Below are 17,692 nucleotides of genomic sequence, written 5' to 3' on the forward strand. Positions count from 1 at the left end.
AGTTCAGTGCATACAGCTACCATGTCATGTCCAGACCTTTCTAAATGAGGGCATTGAACTTCTAACTGCTCTACTTCCTCCCTCCACCTTTCTCCCCAATCTACCTCACATCATCTTCAGAATAACATCCCCAAATAAGATTTTATCATGTCATTCTCTTAATCAGAGGATTTTTTAGCCTAGATAAGCTGCTAGAAAGTAGACAGGATTCTGTGGATCCATATCTACTTTTTTATTTTGGTCTCAACTGCCAAAAGGAAACAGTAGTACACTTTTCTTGAAAACTATATTCCTGAAAGAAAATAACTTTTTAGCCCAACATCGAAGTGAATCTCAAATGGCCCCCAATTTACTTCTTCCAACTGATCTGCTATCTTTTTTTGTTTTAGAGGCACTGCAGTGTAGAGGTTGAGACCAAGGGCTCTAGACACATTGCACCCCTGATCTTCCAAATACCTGCTGCATCATCTTGGAGATTTCATTTGCATCCTATAAATTAGAAAAGGTGATTGTGGCATCTGTATTATAAATTGTTGTGTAGATTAAATGAAATAATCCATGTAGAGTGTTTAGCAATTTGCTGGCACGTAATAGTGCCAAGTATATGTTCCTTGTTGTTGCTGTCTTTCCGAACACGAATCCTTTGCTTAAGACTAGCTGGCATGCCCACTAACTCTTGATTAATGCCTTGTGCTTTCCTTCCTCTTTGGCTTTGTTCTTGGTTTTTGGTCCATGTGAAAATTCTCTCCATTTTCTAAAGACCAACCTATATTATACTACTTCCATGAAAACTTTCCTTGTTTCCCTGAGCTTCCAGAGCACAGCATCGTACTTTTTTTTAGCATTATTACAATCTGCTGTGCTTACACATGAGCTTCTTCAAAACATGGAGCATGTCTTGCTTGTTTCTTAATCTTCAACCCAAGGCTTATCTAGCTTGAAGATATGTGAGCAAGATCTTTCAACACATCATGTTGTGAATTCTTCGACCTTGGTGTAACGTGATAGAGCCAAGAGACTACACAGTTAAAAAAAGCATGAAATCAAAAAGGTGTGTTTGAATCCTGGTTGCTATGAGTCAGAATAGACTCAATGGCAATGGGTTTGTATTGGTTTTTGGTTTCTTCTTACCCACTTATGTGATCTTGGACAAATAAACCTCAAAAACCTCATCTGTAAAATGGGGATAATAATATCTGTTAGGTTGTTATGAGGGTTAGCATAAGAGATGTGAAGTGCTTACCTGATGGCAATCACTAAACAAATGGTAGCAATCTCATTAAATAAGGACTTATTTCCTTATTGCCAACTGGTCTACCAGGGGAAAGAGTTCTTTATGAGGTCTTATACAAACAAACAGAAAGTGATAGCTTTCTTGACCAAAAAGCGTGACCAGAATTGGGGAGAAGATCAGTTTAGTTAGAGATGAGGATAGACACAATGAGCTTTTGATTTTTGATATACTATTTTGATATATTATTATTCTGACATATGGAAGAAAGTCCACAAATACTACTTGAATCCAAAATAATTTCACATAATTTTGTTAGTCATTTGAGGGTGTTTAGTGCAACAAAGATTTTCACTGAGGTCTTCGCTTTGCAGATACAACGCCTGGAAGGAACACGGTCACTGTGGTAGAGAATCAGGCTTGGAAGTGGCATGCGTTGCCTCATTCACATCCCATTGTACAGAACTCATTCACATGGTCCTGTTCTAATTGCAAGGGAGCCTGGGAAATGGTCTTCCCATGTGCTTCGTAAGAGGAAGCAGAGTTGTGAGTACCGAGTGTAGCCTCCACACAGTTGTCTTAACAAAAGTCCATGTGTTCAACAATAATTTTTTCAACATCATTCCATTCTGTGCTAGCGAAAATGAAACTGCCTAAGAGCTTTTGTTTAAGATAAAATATCGATTGTTTCAAATGGTGGCTGAATTGAAGGACTAAGAAGAGAGAGGGTGACTGGCCAGTAATTGAAAGATAGAAGACCAGATTCTCTGTAATAAATTATTTGAAGTAGGGCTTCAACATCCTAATGATGAAGAAAACCATTGCACTCACTCCATCCAATCCCAGTAGAAAACGGTGTGCTCTCAAATGGTGGATAAAAATGTCAAAAATAAAAATTCATCTCAGCCTTGTCCCGTCCCTCTGGACCAGCAGCAGGAGTGGCTCCAAGAGGCACAGGTCAGATTCCAAAAAAAAAAAAAAAAAGAGGTGGAAAAAGCCAGGTCAGTCAGATCGAGCTTTATTAGGAAACTTACATACAAAGGTAGGTGCCAAGATTCTTGGGATGGACAGCAAAGCATCAAGTCTCACCAGATAGGTTCTGTGCAGGGCAGTGTGCGGTATGGGTTTACATACTTAGGGCTTAAGTGTAAGGATACGTGCAGGGGTACCAGGAAGAAACATATCTCATCTATGATGGATGGGGATGTTTTTGTACTAGTTGATGTGTTCCAATTGACATTACCATGAAGTCAGATTTTTGTTGTGTGTTTTCCTGGCCCAGGTCACTGCTCTGCCACGTATTCTGGATCTTCCCCCAAAGTCCTTTTTGGGCAGGATCTGTCTAGTATTGTGCAGGGCCCTCACAAGCTTGCAAGTTAAAAGTAGAGAATGGTGTAATTCCACCAAAGAATTAAAGGCTGAAGTCACTCTGAAACGTGGGACCGTAGAGACACTTCTCTAATTTGCGTGAACACAGGCCACATTATACACGTAGATTCCCTTTACTTCTGGGGAAAAGAATTTAATTAAAACAACTGGGGTGACAGATGACCAGATCAATTTTCATCTCCAGCCCACACGTTCCAGGGCCAACACATAAATGAACAAGAACATCTTGAGGAATAAAGTGGGCTGGAATCCTTTGGTTTATTATAATTTCAATTACTCTTATTATTTGTTTGATTTAGCCAAGGTGGCCTAATTTAATTTGTATTGTTTATGATAATACTGTTGTAGTGCTAGATAATAATCCTGTAGCTCATTAGGTAATTTCCATAGGAAATATCCATCATCAAACATGGTTAATCACAGCCCCGCTTGGAGAGTACAGAGGTGGTCAGAAGGACCCTCACTGTCCCCATTCTCTGCTCCCACACAGACTCCAGGCATGGGGCTAACCCACCCAGGGCCATGGGGAGGCCCAAATGTGGTGGCTTTCCCTCTACTTGTGCACCCCCTCAGTTCTCATCATCATCCTCCCCCTTCTCCTCCACTTACAAAGGGCTGAAAGCAGAATCACAGCTCCCCCAGTTACAAGCTGTGTCATGAAAGTTATGGGAGATACTTACAAACCTTTCAGCACGGTGTCTGGCTTGTTGTCAATGCTCAGTGAACATTATTATTTGTGCCCTTCCCTCTGCCTTCCCAGAAGCACCTTGGAAGGGAGGCCTGGCATCTACTTCCAGTTGAAAACCCTGTGGAGTGGAGTTCTACTCTGAAACACATGGGGTCACCATGAGTCAGAATCGACTCAATGGCAACTATCTACCCTCCTCTTCCTCATTATGTCATAGGTTGAAAAAGGGTCTCCCAAGAGCAATGCTAAGTCTTCCATGGTCATCAAAGGAAGAAGAAAGGAGACAAAGCTCTCACTGAGAAACTTCCATGGGCCAAGAACTGCCCTCACATCTGTTGTAGTATTTCAGTTTATCTTCACAAGCAACCCAAGTGAGAAGGTAATATTCTCTTACAGACAAAGATATTGAGGCTTTAAGAGTTTGGGTACCTTGCCCAAGGTCACACAGCCCAAGGTCACACAGCTAGTGGGGGTGCAGTTAGGATTAGAACCCACGCGTACAATTTCAGGTCTAGGGCTCTTCTTATTATACTCTCCTGCATCCCCTGAGCGCCGGAGTGGGACAGATGAGGGATGGAAAGGCAGCAACTGCACCTGGATAGAGGGAGTGGCATAGTGACCATCAGCTTGCAGAAATCTGCTCATCCCATACACACTTCACGGGCCCCACTGAGGACCTGTGCCCGCGCCTGGAGTCCCATCTGTTCTCCTGCCCAGGAGCTCTGGGAGGGATGCAGAGCTGGCCACACCTGTTGGCCCAAACCAGGTGCAGCTCCTGTTGCCTGCTGTGGTCTCAGAGTCCCACAGGGTTTGGTTGAGCTGTGCTGAGGAGAGTGGAGGCCAGCAGCTGCATCTGAAGAAAGGCAGTGCCAAGGACTCCTTCTCACCATCCTGCCCTGGAGGCTGTGCCCTGGGGAAGAACGCTGGGCTTCTGGCTTGAGGTGGGCAGGGAAGAGGGAGTGAAAGGCCCTAGAGGTGAGGGTCTTGAGCACAAGGACCCTTTCTTCTCCCCCATACACCCCCAGTCCTTGGCACAGTGTTCAGCAAAAGTGTGTGCCCAACTCTTGTTGGTGGAATGAACCCTTCTCTGAAGGACGTCTCACTGTGTCCTGTTCCGCCCTCGTGTTTAGTTTGTCTCTGTGCCATTTGTTTCCCTCCCTGTTCGTTCTCTGTGTAGAAGAATGGGGGGAGGTGTGGCAGTTAGTTAGAGGAACCCATGGGAGTGAGAGGGGGAGGAAATGGGGGCCCAGGCTTTTCCAGTGCTCTGTTTTCTTCCAGAGTCCAGCTTGGATTCTGTTGTCTAACTACCCATGTTCTGTGGGGTTGTTGGCATAGCCAGTTAGGATGCCGCGCCAAGGTGGCTGCTTAGCTTTAGCCCAGGGGAATCTCCACAGACTCTGTGCTATGCCTACAGGATTCCAAGAGTGAAGTTGCATGCTGGGCCTCATCTGAGGAGCTTCTCGTGCAGCAGAACGGAGCCGTGGGACAGCTACTGAGACAGGAAGGGGCTGGTTCCAGCCCAGGCACTGTATACTGTAGAGCAGCATCCGTTCTCTGGCCGACGGGCCCCTTTCCTGCAGGTGAAGATACTGGCTCCATGATTCCTGATGACCTTTCCAGACCTAATATTTCTTGATTTTCAAACTTCGTCAGGATCTGCATCATTCCGGTTGCTGTTGAGTCGATTCTGACTCATGGCGACCCCATGTGTGCAGAGTAGAACTGCTCCATAGAGTTTCATGGCTGTGACCTTTCAGAAGCAGATCGCCAGGGCTGTCTTCCAAGGGGCCTCTGAGTAGGTTTAAACTGTCAGCCTTTCGGTTAGCAGTCCAGTGCTTAACCGTTTGCACCACCCAGGGACTCCTTCCGCATCATCATGCTTACATTTATTTGACTTAGGCCACACAAGTCTCCAAAGCTATTGCCATGTTTTGGTAACTCAACCTGCAGCACCTCTAAAGCACACGGAGCAAATAGCTACCCTATAAATTCCCATAAACGTTTAAAATTTTATATTTCCTGAACTGACATTTTCCCTCAAATGAAGCCACCACCAACCCCACTGATGTAGCCCTACAATCTGTTCTCTCTGTCCTTGTAGCCTGGCCACAGGACGGTCTCTTAACTTGCAGGCACTGCCGCCATCTTTGATGATATCCAACTAACCACGAGCCAGCTACTGCTTACCAGCTGATCAGTCCAGTTTGATCCAGTCTGTGTCAAGCACCTGCACGGGGAATTCACTGGATTACGCCCTGAAGTTACCATAGGGAGGTGTCCTCAGTCCTTGCCGGTGAGGAGCTCACAGCCTGGTGAGGAGTGGACAGTAGCAATGGTGGTGTGTGGGAGGGAATGAGGCAGATGCACAGATAACTTGGATCTTAGGTGGACAGGGACTCTCTCTTCCAACATTCTTATGGGTCACTGGCTATGCTGGCCATGGAGATAGGATTTTCTGTGCAGATGCTACCCTTTGTTGAAAGGAACACACGTAGAAGCCTATTTATGACCCAGAGGCTGGAGACGTGACTCATATCTGCCTTTTCCATTTGCTATATTGAGGGAGGCTCTGCCTCAGGTATTTTGTTGGGGAAAACTATGCACTGTGGCGTATCTGTGTGGTGTGGGGGAAGGAACACCAAATGGGAGTCCAGAGGTCCGAGTTTCAGTGCCAGCCCTTGTATTCGCTGACTGCGTGAGCTTGGCCAAGCCCCTAACCTCTCTGGGCTTGGATATCCTCATCTGTGTGCTGAGTGGTTGGAAGAGCTCATTTCAGCATTCCCTTTGAACCTACTTGCTGTGATTCCCCAAACTTGTTCACCCCCCACGAGTCGCATCTTGACACACAGGTGAAAGCCTCTTCCTGAGCCTGTGGTTTCCTCTTCTCTGTGGGTGGGCCCCTCTTTCAGCTCCTTCGGACAAGAAGCAAATATGAACAATCCTTATTGACCTACTGAGAAATCGTCCACATGTGGCTTCTCCCTGTCTGAAGGGCTTCCTTCCCTCCTCCCAGCACACTGTGCACATGTGCACCATCCCCCAAACCACATCCCCTGAGCCACTGTGTATCCAGGGGATTGAATCCATTTCATATTAAGTAAAACATCCACGACAAAATCCCATTGCATCTTTAAAATCCAATTAGTGGTGGCTTTTGGAATGTTCTCTCTAGGATTGGTTCATCCCTATGCTCTATTAGAATAACTTTGAGTTGACTTGAAAATGCTCCAAGTCCCTCAAAGTAAAGCACCCTCAGGTACCATTAGGGGTGTCCTCAGTGAGACAGATGACATTGATGTGGAAGAGAAAATAGACCCATTCAGTCTAACACAGACATGGTCGTGCACTGAGAAATTAAGAATAAACACTTCATAGGTTTTTATTGGGTAATAGGCTCATTGTGACCTGTCTCAGTTAGGGAAGCATGGCTGAGGACAGTGGCACCTGCTGGGACAGTGGAGGCTGGTGTGTGTGTGGTTAGAAAGAAGATGGTTGGTTGTGATTCAAATGCGTGGAGAATGGGAGGTTTTGCACTAGCCTGGGCATCTCTCAAGGCCCAAGAGGAGACACCAGTTTGTCCTTCTTGGAGCTGACCCATCAGCAGCCCCAGATGGAGGCCTCTTGTTTCCAGCCCTGGAGGCCCAGCCCTTAGTGAGTGGCTCTCTGCAGAAGCAATCTTCCTGGAGACTTCATTGGTAATGCTTCACTGAGCACAGAAACCAGGACGTGGCAGTTCCTGCTCCTTAAATTGTCAGGGAAGATAAGCAGCTTTCAACTGAAGCTGCTGGGAGGGCAGGGCACCCCACTTAGAGTCACTTCTGACACCATGAATGTTCCGAGAGCATGGAATATCGACAGAGAGACCAACAGGTAGATAGGGGCAGGGTGATCAACATAAGCTCAATGGGCCGTTTGATGGTCAGGCCATGAGAGTCCTGGGGAAGGTGGGCCTGGCTGGTTCTCCTCGGTCCAGGGCTCAGTGAGCTGAGAGCAGCAGAATCTTCATTGGCCCAGCTGTGGCAGCACCCTGCTGAGGCTATTTCTCCATGACTCTGCCAAAGAAATGAACAAATCAGTCTTAGAAGAAGTACAACCAGAATGTTCCTTAGGAGTAAGGATGGCAAGACTTCAACTTGCTTATCTTGGGCACATCATCAGAAAAGACCAATCATTAGAGAAGGACATCATGCTTGTTAAAGTAGAAGGTCAATGAAGGCAAGGGAGACCCCTCAATGAGATGGTTTGGCACAATAGTTGCAACAATGGGCTCAGACATACTAATGACCATGAAGATGGTGCAGGACTTGGCAAGGTTTCATTTTGTTATAAGGTATCCAGGAGTGGGAGCCAACTTGATGGCAACTGACAGCATGTGGCCCCTTGAGACACGTGGCCGTATCACCTGCTCACCCAAGCATTGATAGGTGCTGGACTCTCCCTAGGATGGGGACCCCACCTGGACAACTGGTTCAAAGCTGGGTCTGGCAGGAAGTTAGAGGTGTCCATATCATAGCCTAGTACAAGTGTGATAGCCTGGTACAAGTGTGGGAACCTCTTCAGACTCGACCTGACCTGTGCGAAGAGTAGCTCAAGGGGGATGTCCTGGACAGGTGTGGAGGAGGGGAGGAGTGTGATGGAGGACAGATGGGGCCATGGTGTAAGCAGCATGAGACTAGGAACTGGGTGAAGAAAATAGAGGGGGTAAGGGTGGAATCTTTTTCCTGGGGGACTCTAAATTTAGATATATTCCACAGAATGCTGGAGTCAGTTCTTGGCTTTGCCATTTGCCCTTGGAGCAGTCCCTGTTATTCCTCACCCCAGAAGTACCATCGGAAACACTTTTTTGTGTTCATCCAGTTTGTTTCTTAGCCTGACCCTTGACAGTAAGTTCCTTGAGGACAGTAACATGTTCTTTTACTAGACATTCAGAGCATAGGAGGCAGGGTAATGCTCACTCTGTTCCCCTCCCCTCTTCTGCCTTAGTTTTTGCATATTCAGGTCGCTTCTCTTTCCTGTTTTTGTATCAACAGGGTAGAAGGGATAAAAGAAGGTGAGAGTGTAGAAAGGAAGGACATTGCAGTCCCTGAATTGAATTATGAGCTCCAGACATAGGATACATCCTAGCACAGGGCAGAGGCTCACTGAATATGTGTTGAATGAAGCGTCCGAGGAGAACCAAGGCTCAAAATTGGGAAATGACCATCAGGAGCTCAGAGAAAAAAAACATTCTTGTGCTTTCCCACTGGGTGGCCCTTAGCCGCCAGGTGACATTGCTGTGGACTTCCTCATCTGCCGCCTGTGGTGATTTGTTTCCCATGCTGGCTGGGCACCGAGGGTTCCCAGCCTCGCCTCTCTGTCCTGCAGAGCTGGGGGTTTCCCAGGGTGGATCTTGCCTCCAGGAGACATGGGTCTTGGGCTGGAATGTCTACCAACCCATGTTGCTGTTGTTGAGTGCCGTTAAGTTGATTCTGACTCATAGTGACCCCATGTGATAGAGTAGAACTGCCCGGTAGGGTTTTCTTGGCTGTAATATTCACAGGAGCAGATCTCCAGGTCTTACTCTGAGTCGCTGGGTGGGTTTGAACCTGAGTGCTTAACTGTTGCACCACCAGGGCTCCTATCAACCCATGAGACCCCTCCATTCATCCTTGGTAGTCAATTGGTCTCTAATGACCTCCATTAGCATTCTTATTAGCTCCCAACCAGAACTGCTGAGCCTGTGGACTCTTCCCTTTGGCAATCTCTGCACCTGGGGCCCCATCAAGGCACGATCTGGTCCTTATATTATGAACATTAGGCTAATTTCAATTAGCCAGGAGAGGGGGGAGAAGACCGCCCCTTCCTCCTCCTCTCCCTCTTCCTCCTTCTCTCTCTCCCTCCCTCCTTAAGCATGTGGATTAACCTTTCTTCTTCTCTAGGCCAGCTCTGCAGAATACTGCTGTGAGTAGCCAGTCTCACTCACCACTGAGATACAGGCATAGGAGCTTCAAAAGAACCCTCTTCACTTCACAGCTGGGGTGATTAAGGTTCAGAATGGGCTGGGCTCACAAGAGCTTTGCACCTCTGCTTAGTGGGCTCTTTGGATCTTCAAATCTTAGAATCAAGTATTATTTACAAGACAAGGGAGTATTGGTGGTTCCATGTGGGAGACCTGGGTTCAATTCCCGGCCAGTGCACCTCATGGGCAGGCACCACCAATCTACCAGTGGAGGCTTGCATATTGCTATGATACTGAACAGGTTTCAGTAGAGCTTCCAGGCTAAGATGGACTAGGAAGAAAGGCCTGGTAGTCTACTTCCAAAAATCAGCCAGTGAAAACACTGTGGATCACAACAATCCAATCATGAGGATGGCACAGGACCAGGCAGTGCTTTATTCCCTTGTGCATGGGATGACCATGAGTCTGGGGCCAATTCAATGGCAGCTAACAGCAAGTGCTCAATAATATTTGGCTGCACTGGAAAAACTTAAAATACGTTGTCATCTAGAAATTATCTGTTCTTTAGCGACTTCTATCATCACCATTATCACCATATTTCCCATTTATGCCACCCGTGGGTTCAGTGCCTGACAAATAACAGCTGCATTGCTGGAACTCAAGGTGGGCTGTGCTACTGATGGAGAGACCAGAGGGACAGGGAAGTGATGTGACTGTCCTGCGTTGATGGCCCCGGCATCTGAGGCAGAGTGTCCTGCACCGACACTTCTGTAAGGGTTGCCCTGCCGTCTGGCTGCCCCTCCTCCCCTCTTTAATGCTGTCATCAAGGCAGCTGATTAGTTCCTTCCGCTCAGTTGCATCCCAGTGCTCTGTTGTGCAGACACGTTCAGAGGACAGATTGCGCTGATGAGCACATTTCAGAATCTGGTCTGTTTACTTCCTATTTTGTGCTGGCGGGTGGTCTTACACCACAGGCGAGGCAGACAGCTCCTTCCTCCGGCTGATCCCTCCCAGAGAGACCATAAGGAAAACAAGACGTTCCTCCCTCATCACAACTCTGCAGAGGCCTCTAGGTTAGCTCTAATTCCAGGACTGAGAGCCCAAAGTGGGAGCAGGCAACCCTCTGTGTCAAACGGATGAAGCAATGAGGACCCACCCTTGCCGGGTTTATATGAGGCCAAGTGGACTATCCACCCTGATCCCAACCTTTGGCACAACTGCAGGCCGAGTATTCTCTGGAAGATCCAGATGGTAACGGAGCTTCATGATTCTCTTCCCACAAGTTACTAAAGGGCTGCAGAAACACACCACGAGGCCCATTCCACCAGTATGTACCCTATGTGTTCCCAGCGTCTCCTGTGCTGGGTGGTTCCCCCAAACCACTCCAGTCTACAGGCAGCAAGTATCCAGTATGGCGGCGGATGACCCCAGAGCCCTGGTCTGTATGGGAACGAGCAAACTCCTCATTTACTGTATCCATGCCAGTATTACTGCCTCTACACTGAAGGGGACTAGAGGTCAGTTTATTTTTGCAATTAAAATAGAATGGAGTATATTGTAAGTTTCCATTGATATGAAGTTCTAGAAGTGGCCAAACTAATCTATGGCAGAAAAAATATCAGGACAATGGTTGCCTTGGGAAGTGGGAGTGAGGGAATTGACTGCGAAGGGGCATCAGAGAATTTTCTGGGGTGATGGCAAGTTTTATGTCTTGACAGGGATTTGGGTTACAACAGGTAAAGCCATTTGTGAAAACTTAGCAAATGTACACTTACTGCTTGGGCATTTCGTTGTATGTAAATTTTGCCTCAAAATTAAAAAAAAAAAGTCTGTAACAAATCTTGGACGCTACTTAATTATATCTATGCTGATTTAGGGAGAAGCGTACTGATGTCTGCAATTTACTTCGAAATGTCTCAGAAATAAGACGGGTTGATAGATGGATGTTCTTGCTGGCTGCCATCAAGTTGAACTGTACTTTATAGAGTTTTTCAATGGCTGCTTTTTCAGTAGCAGATCACCAGGACTTTCTTCTGAGGTGCCTCGAGTGGACTCGAACCACCAACCTTTTGGTTAGCAGCTGAGGGACTCCCAGGGACTCTCAATGGATGGACAGAGGGATGGAATAAGTGAGCATATACATAATAAAACAAATATAGCAAAATGTTAAGGGAAGAATCTAGTTGGTGGGTATTTGTGCATTCACTGTAAAATTCTGTCAACTTTGAGTTATGGTGTGACTTTTTACATAATAAAACATTCACTTTTGTGTAGTAATGCTGAAACTAAGTTTTAATTCATCATTATCCCTCCTTCACTGGATTCAAAAGGGTCAGATGCCACCATTTTACTTTAAAGCATCAAGTACCAACAAGAAACTCTGCAGACAAACCTGCGTCTTCATCTCATTATGGTAAACGTGTATCTTTAACCAAAAGAAATCCCATGTGGCTCATTCAGTGCGACCTCGATGTCAGAAAAATGAAGGAGGTGATAGTGAGCCCACGTTACAAACTGCAGGAGAACAGGATGTTCTAGGTGACGTTATGTGACTTCACTGAATCAAGATACAAACAAAAAAAAAAAAAAATTCCTTATGAAGCTGCCAAATTCATTTTTATCCTATCTTCAATGAAACTGACTTTCTGAAGAAACTTGGAATCCTGTTGGGAAGTGAGAGCAAGTCAACATCTGACCAGCTCAGATTCTTTCTAGGCGACTGCCATGTACCTCCAGCCACTACCTGACCTGCATGCACCCTTTACTCAGTGACTCTAGTAGCTGAGTGCTTATGGAGAACTTGTGTTCTTCATTCTTGACTCAAGTCCAGGAGAAAGTTTGTAATTTGAGGTGCAGTTGGCGTTTGCACGTTAAGTTCAAAATGAGTCCTGAAATGTAACCGGAATAAATCTTGTGGCCCCTTATAGCTCAGTCTTTGTAGAGAGTTGCATTTAAATAGATACAGACATCAGCTGAATGGCAATTTAAAAGGAATTCCAAACTTACAACTCCAAGAGAGCATTGAAGGAGCCCTGGTGGTGCAGTGGTTAAAGCGTTAGGCTGCTAACCAAAAGGTTGGTGGTTTGAACCCACAAGCAGCTCCATGGGAGAAAGCTGTGGCAGTCTGCTTCTGTAAAGATTTACAGTCTTGGAAACCCTATGGGGCAGGTCTACTCTGTCCTATAGAGTTGCCATGAGTTGGAATCAACTCATTGGCAGTGGGTTTGGGTTTTGGATTGGAGAGCACCGAAGAGAGTACAATCCCAATCCCATAGCAACCCTTGAGAGCTCTTCTTCTCGGTCCAGTTCTCCTGTCTTGTGACTCTCCAGAATCTTACATGCTAATCTCCCAAACTCTCTCAAGCCCTAGGCATTTTGACTTTTCTCATTCTCCCTAGCTTTATCCTTCTCTTCTAGTTTTTGTTATTAGGCAATGCTTTCAGCCTTTCTGACTAAATCCTCATACTTTCCTCCTGCTTCAATATCAACCCATTGTCCTGATTGCATCAAAAAGATCTGAGGACCTGGCTGGGACATTCTCCTTTAGAGTTTATGTGTGGGGTATACATAGAGGCCAGTCTGGATGAAGGGAAGGTTGAAGGGTGAGAGAGGTGGTAAATTGATATGCTAATAAATTTTATTGCACTACTGTATATGTGTAGATTTCACTTTCCAATACTCTGCACATGGTATACATCCCATTGCTATTTTTTCTCCCCAGCCCCTTCCTTTGCCTTCCCTTATTATAAGGTGAATTTCTGTCCTAGAGTATAGTATTCAGTTCCTTAGGGATTTTTTGTCTGATGATTTCCCTACCATTACAATCTTGAAGCCAAGCCAGAATGACTACAAGAAGTTAGGGTCCTCTTCTCTTTTTTTCTAAGAAACCTAAATCAAGAGTATGGATGTGGCTTCAGGAGAGAAGTCTCTCTCTCCACCAGCTGTGAGCTGATCAGAGAGAGAGTACAATCTGTTGTGAAAAAAGGAAGAATTGGTTTGGTTGCCAAATAGCGAGCAAGATGAAAGGCCACCGGCTGGAGAGCCTGACATTCTTTAGCTCAGGGCTGAAATTCCCCCAGTGGACCCTTACTCCCAGCCTCAGCAGTCGGCGCTCTGTAGCTGATGCGATAGGGAAGGGGTAGGTAGTATGCCATGGGGAAGGCTGCAGTGTGGTTTCTGCTGTGAGTAAAGTTGTGGGTCTTGATCAGAGCAGCTGTTTTCAATCTTGCAGAGAAGACACGAAAGCACTTGGCAGCCAGATTGTGATCATCAGGGCCCTGTGTTCACGATATTGTGCTTATTGCTCCTTTGTGCTAGCCACCATCACCCACATGTGACTCAGAGTGATTACCTTTTCTTACAGCAGAGTTGGCTAGCACCTGCAGTGAGACAGAGCTGGGTGCCAGAAATACCAAGGTGGTAGGGGTGGCCAAAGTCTTCTGCCCACTGATTACCCCTAAATGGAGGTAACTTGAGTCTGTGTAGAACCAGAGCACCCAAACCATAACTGGGTGTGATACATGCTCACCCATGCTATGGTTTGCACCAAGAAGACCATCCAAATTGAGACAACAGATGCTGGGTGATTGTTGTTTGTTGTTGTTAGGGGCCATTGAGACAGTTCCGACTCATAGCGACCCCATGTACAATGGAATGAAACACCGCCTGGGCCTGCGCCATCCTCACAATCGTTGTTATGCTCGAGCTCATTGTTGCAGTCATGTGTCAATCCATCTCACTGAGGGTCTTCCTTTTTTCTCTCACCCTCTACTTTATTAAGCATGATGTCGTTCTCCAGGGACTGATCCCTCCTGAGAACATGTCGAAAGTACGTGAGACGAAGTCTCGCCATCCTTGCTTCTAAGGAGCATTCTGGTTGTACTTCTTCCAAGACAGATTTGTTCGTTCTTTTGGCAGTCCATGGTATAGTGAATATTCTTTGCCAACACCGTAATTCAAAGGCGTCAATTATCCTTCGGTCTTCCTTATTCATTGTCCAGCTTTCGCATGCATATGAAGTGATTGAAAACACCATGGCTTGGGTCAGGCGCACCTTAGTCTTCAAAGTGACATTTTTGCTTTTTAACGTTTTAAAGAGGTCTTTTACAGAAGATGTGCCCAATGCAGTGCATCGTTTGATTTCTCGACTGCTACTTCCATGGGTGTTGATTGTGGATCCAAGTAAAATGAACTCCTTGACAACTTCAATCTTTTCTCCATGTATCATGGCGTTGCTTACTGGGTGATTGGCAATGCAAAAAAAGACTGCAGCAGCAAATAGGAACACCTCCATCCCTGGGTGGTGCCAACTGTTAACAAGCTTGGCTGCTGACTGAAAGGTTGGGGGTTCAAGTCCACTCAGAGGTCCTTGGAAGAAAGGCCTGGTGATCTACTTTTCAAAAATCAGCCATTGAAAACCCTAAGGAGAACAGTTCTACTCTGACACACATGAGGTTTCCATGAGTTGGAATCATCTTGATGGCTACTGGTCTGGTTTGGGCTGGTCTGTAAGAACAACAGCATGCCTTGGAGCAGCTGCTTTAGAAAATGAGAAGGCATTGAGAATGAGAGTTCAGGCTGACACAGAGAAATTCTGAAGGCACAATTCAGAAGTGACACCATTTTGCATCAGACAGGTGAGAAACGAAAGATTCAGGGCAGGGCAGACCCAGAGGCCAGATAGAAAAGATTTCTCTTGTGTAGGAAACAGAAGAGTTTTGAGAGAAAGGTTCACTGGGACTGAGGGAAGTAGCAACGGTAAATTAGGAGGGAGAAGCTGGAAATGGCAGTAAAATTCCAATGTATATGGTAATCCATGCCTCGCTGATGTGAGCCCAAGGCTGGGCCAGACCACTGGTGCGCAGCGGGGGCCCTGACAGCTCCCACCTGGCAGAGGAGCCTTTGTCCTCCAAGCAATGAGCTATGGTCCAGAGCCCCATGTCAATGTAATGGATTGAATGGTGCCCCCAAAGAGAAGTGATAAAATCCTAACCCCTGTACCTGAGCATATGGCCCTGTTTGGAAACAGGGGTTCATGAGGTCACACCAGGTAGGGTGGGTCCTAATCCTAATCCCTTCAGAGTGGTGTCCCATAAAAAGAGCAGAACAGACGCACAGAGAGACACACGGAGGAGGACGGCCGTGTGACCATGGAGGTGGATGCATCTACAAGCCCAGGAAGGCCGGAGATTGCAGGCAGCCGGAAGCTAGGAGAGAGGCCTCTAACCGCTCCCCTCTTGGCACCTCAGAAGGAATCAACATGGCTGCTACTCTGATTGGACTTCCAGCCTCCAGAACCCTGCGTTTCTGTTCTTTAAAGCCACCCACTTCCTGGTATTTGGCTATGGCAGTGCTAGGAGACTAAGGCAGCCAGCTGTGGGGACCCTCAGGAGAGGGCCTGGTGGGGGCCATTGAGAAGCTTCCTGCTCTATTTGCCGAGTCCACCCACCCCTACCGCATCTATCAGCAGGTGTTTTCCTGGGGGGGTCACGGCCACCGCCAGGGCGCCACCACACTCCGGCCTCTCTTCTGTCTGGGTCTTTGCGTCAAGGCGGCCTGGGTGACAAGCAGCTCAACACACTGCTCCCCTGGGGTTGGGGTGTCACCTCTGGTGGCCTCCTGGGTCCTGTCCCGTTACCTCAGCAGCAACCTTTGGGCCAGCAGAAAGAATAGCTAGAGGAAGATTTTCTTTTTTGTTTCTGTGTTTTGATAGCGGGGCCCTTTATTTTATCAGAGGCTCTGGGTGGTGCAAAAGATTAACGTGCCCAGCTGCTAACCGAAAGGTTGGTCTGAGTCTACTTCCCAAAAATCATCCACTGAAAACCCTGTGATGCGCAGTTTTATTGACACACGTGGTGTCGCCATGAGCCGGAATCGACTCGACGGCATTTGGAGCTGGTTTATTTTGGCAACTCGTTTCCCAAAACCCTCTCCAGGGAACCTGAGTTCCTTGTCAGGGCCTTGGACCATCTTGTACCTCCTAGCTTTGGAGTCTGCAGGGGCTGCAGCCTCTCTTGATCCCTCCTTCTTGGGGATCCCACTGTCCCGAGAGGAGGAGACTCTTCACCCCACTTTGTGACCAACTGTCTCAGGCAGCCCTCCAGGGGGCCCGCCCCGCCTGCCCCCCTTGCTTCATGGAGCGGCTCCTGCCCGCACACCTCCAGGGAGGGGTTGCCCTGGGAGACAAAGGGGGGCCGCAGCCACCAGACAGTGGTACTCCTCTGAGCTTGGCGGAGCTGGACTCTGCAATATTTATAAGAGACAGCTCTAATGGAGGGAGGAGAGAAAACGTTAACAGCAGTTTTCTTCTATGTCTCCTGCTTTTTTTCCTGGAAGTGAGGGGGCAGAGAAGAAAAAAGAAACAGCAAAAACAGTTGATGCCTCTTAGTTGTAGGCAAGTGGGGAGAAGGGGAGGGGCCAGAGGGGAGGGGCCAGAGGAGAGGGGCTGAGGTGCTGTCAGAGGGAGGAGGAACTCAGAGGGGAGACCTCATAGGCACCCTGCCGGGGGATCTGCTGACGTCTCCTTCTGCCACCACTGTCACGACCCAGACAGCGGCCTGCCTGCTAGTGCCTCTCAGGCTCCAGCAGGGGGCAGGCCACAGGGCATAACGGGAGGAGCAGCAGTGAGAACTTCAGATGGGACAATGGGGGAAACAGAAGGGAACAGGAAGTTCTAGAACCTGGTGGGCCACACGTGTTGACTTTGGGTAAGGCCTTGATTTCTCCCAGGGTCAGGGCCGGTACACAGGGAGGCCCTGGAGTGTTCTCTGGGCTCTGGGGGAACGGCTGATTTTCTTTGATGTGGCTCAGTCACCTCCCGCTGTGATGTTTTTAAAAGGTTTTAGGCATGGGGATAAGCTGTCCACCTGGAGCATGTTTCTGTCAGGTTCTTAGCAGTCACTAAGCTAACTTAACAGTGGGAGCCCTGGTGGCGAAGTGGTTAAGTACTTGGTTGTGATCTGAAAGGTCAGTGGTTCGAACCTACCAGCTACTCCATGGGAGAAAGATGTGGCAGTCTGCTTCTGTAAAGATTACAGCCTTGGAAACCCTATGGGGCAGTTCTTCTCTGGCCTATATAGGGTCACTATGAGTCAAAATCGACTCCACGTTAATGAGTTTTTTAAAACAAGAAACGAAGTTACTGAAGGGATATTGAGCAGCCCACAGAATTACCAGGACAGCTGGGGAACCAAGCTCAGAGGCCCGAACCATGGTCAAACATCCAGTCTAAGGACCAGTAGCAATCAGAAGACCAAATGCACCAGCTTGCTCCAGCCACACTGCCGCCCGATCCTGGCTGTCCCTATCACTAAACATGAACGAATTCTCCCAGCCCTGCCTCTTTGCACCACTAGCTTCTCGTTAGTGGTCTGGGCTGGATGCATCTGACGGCCAAGCCTGGGTCATCACATGTTCACACCATGATGGTTGTGTTCATCACCCTCCC

Source organism: Trichechus manatus, unplaced genomic scaffold (assembly GCF_000243295.1).
Source record: "Trichechus manatus latirostris isolate Lorelei unplaced genomic scaffold, TriManLat1.0 scaffold00097, whole genome shotgun sequence".
NCBI lineage: Eukaryota > Metazoa > Chordata > Mammalia > Sirenia > Trichechidae > Trichechus > Trichechus manatus.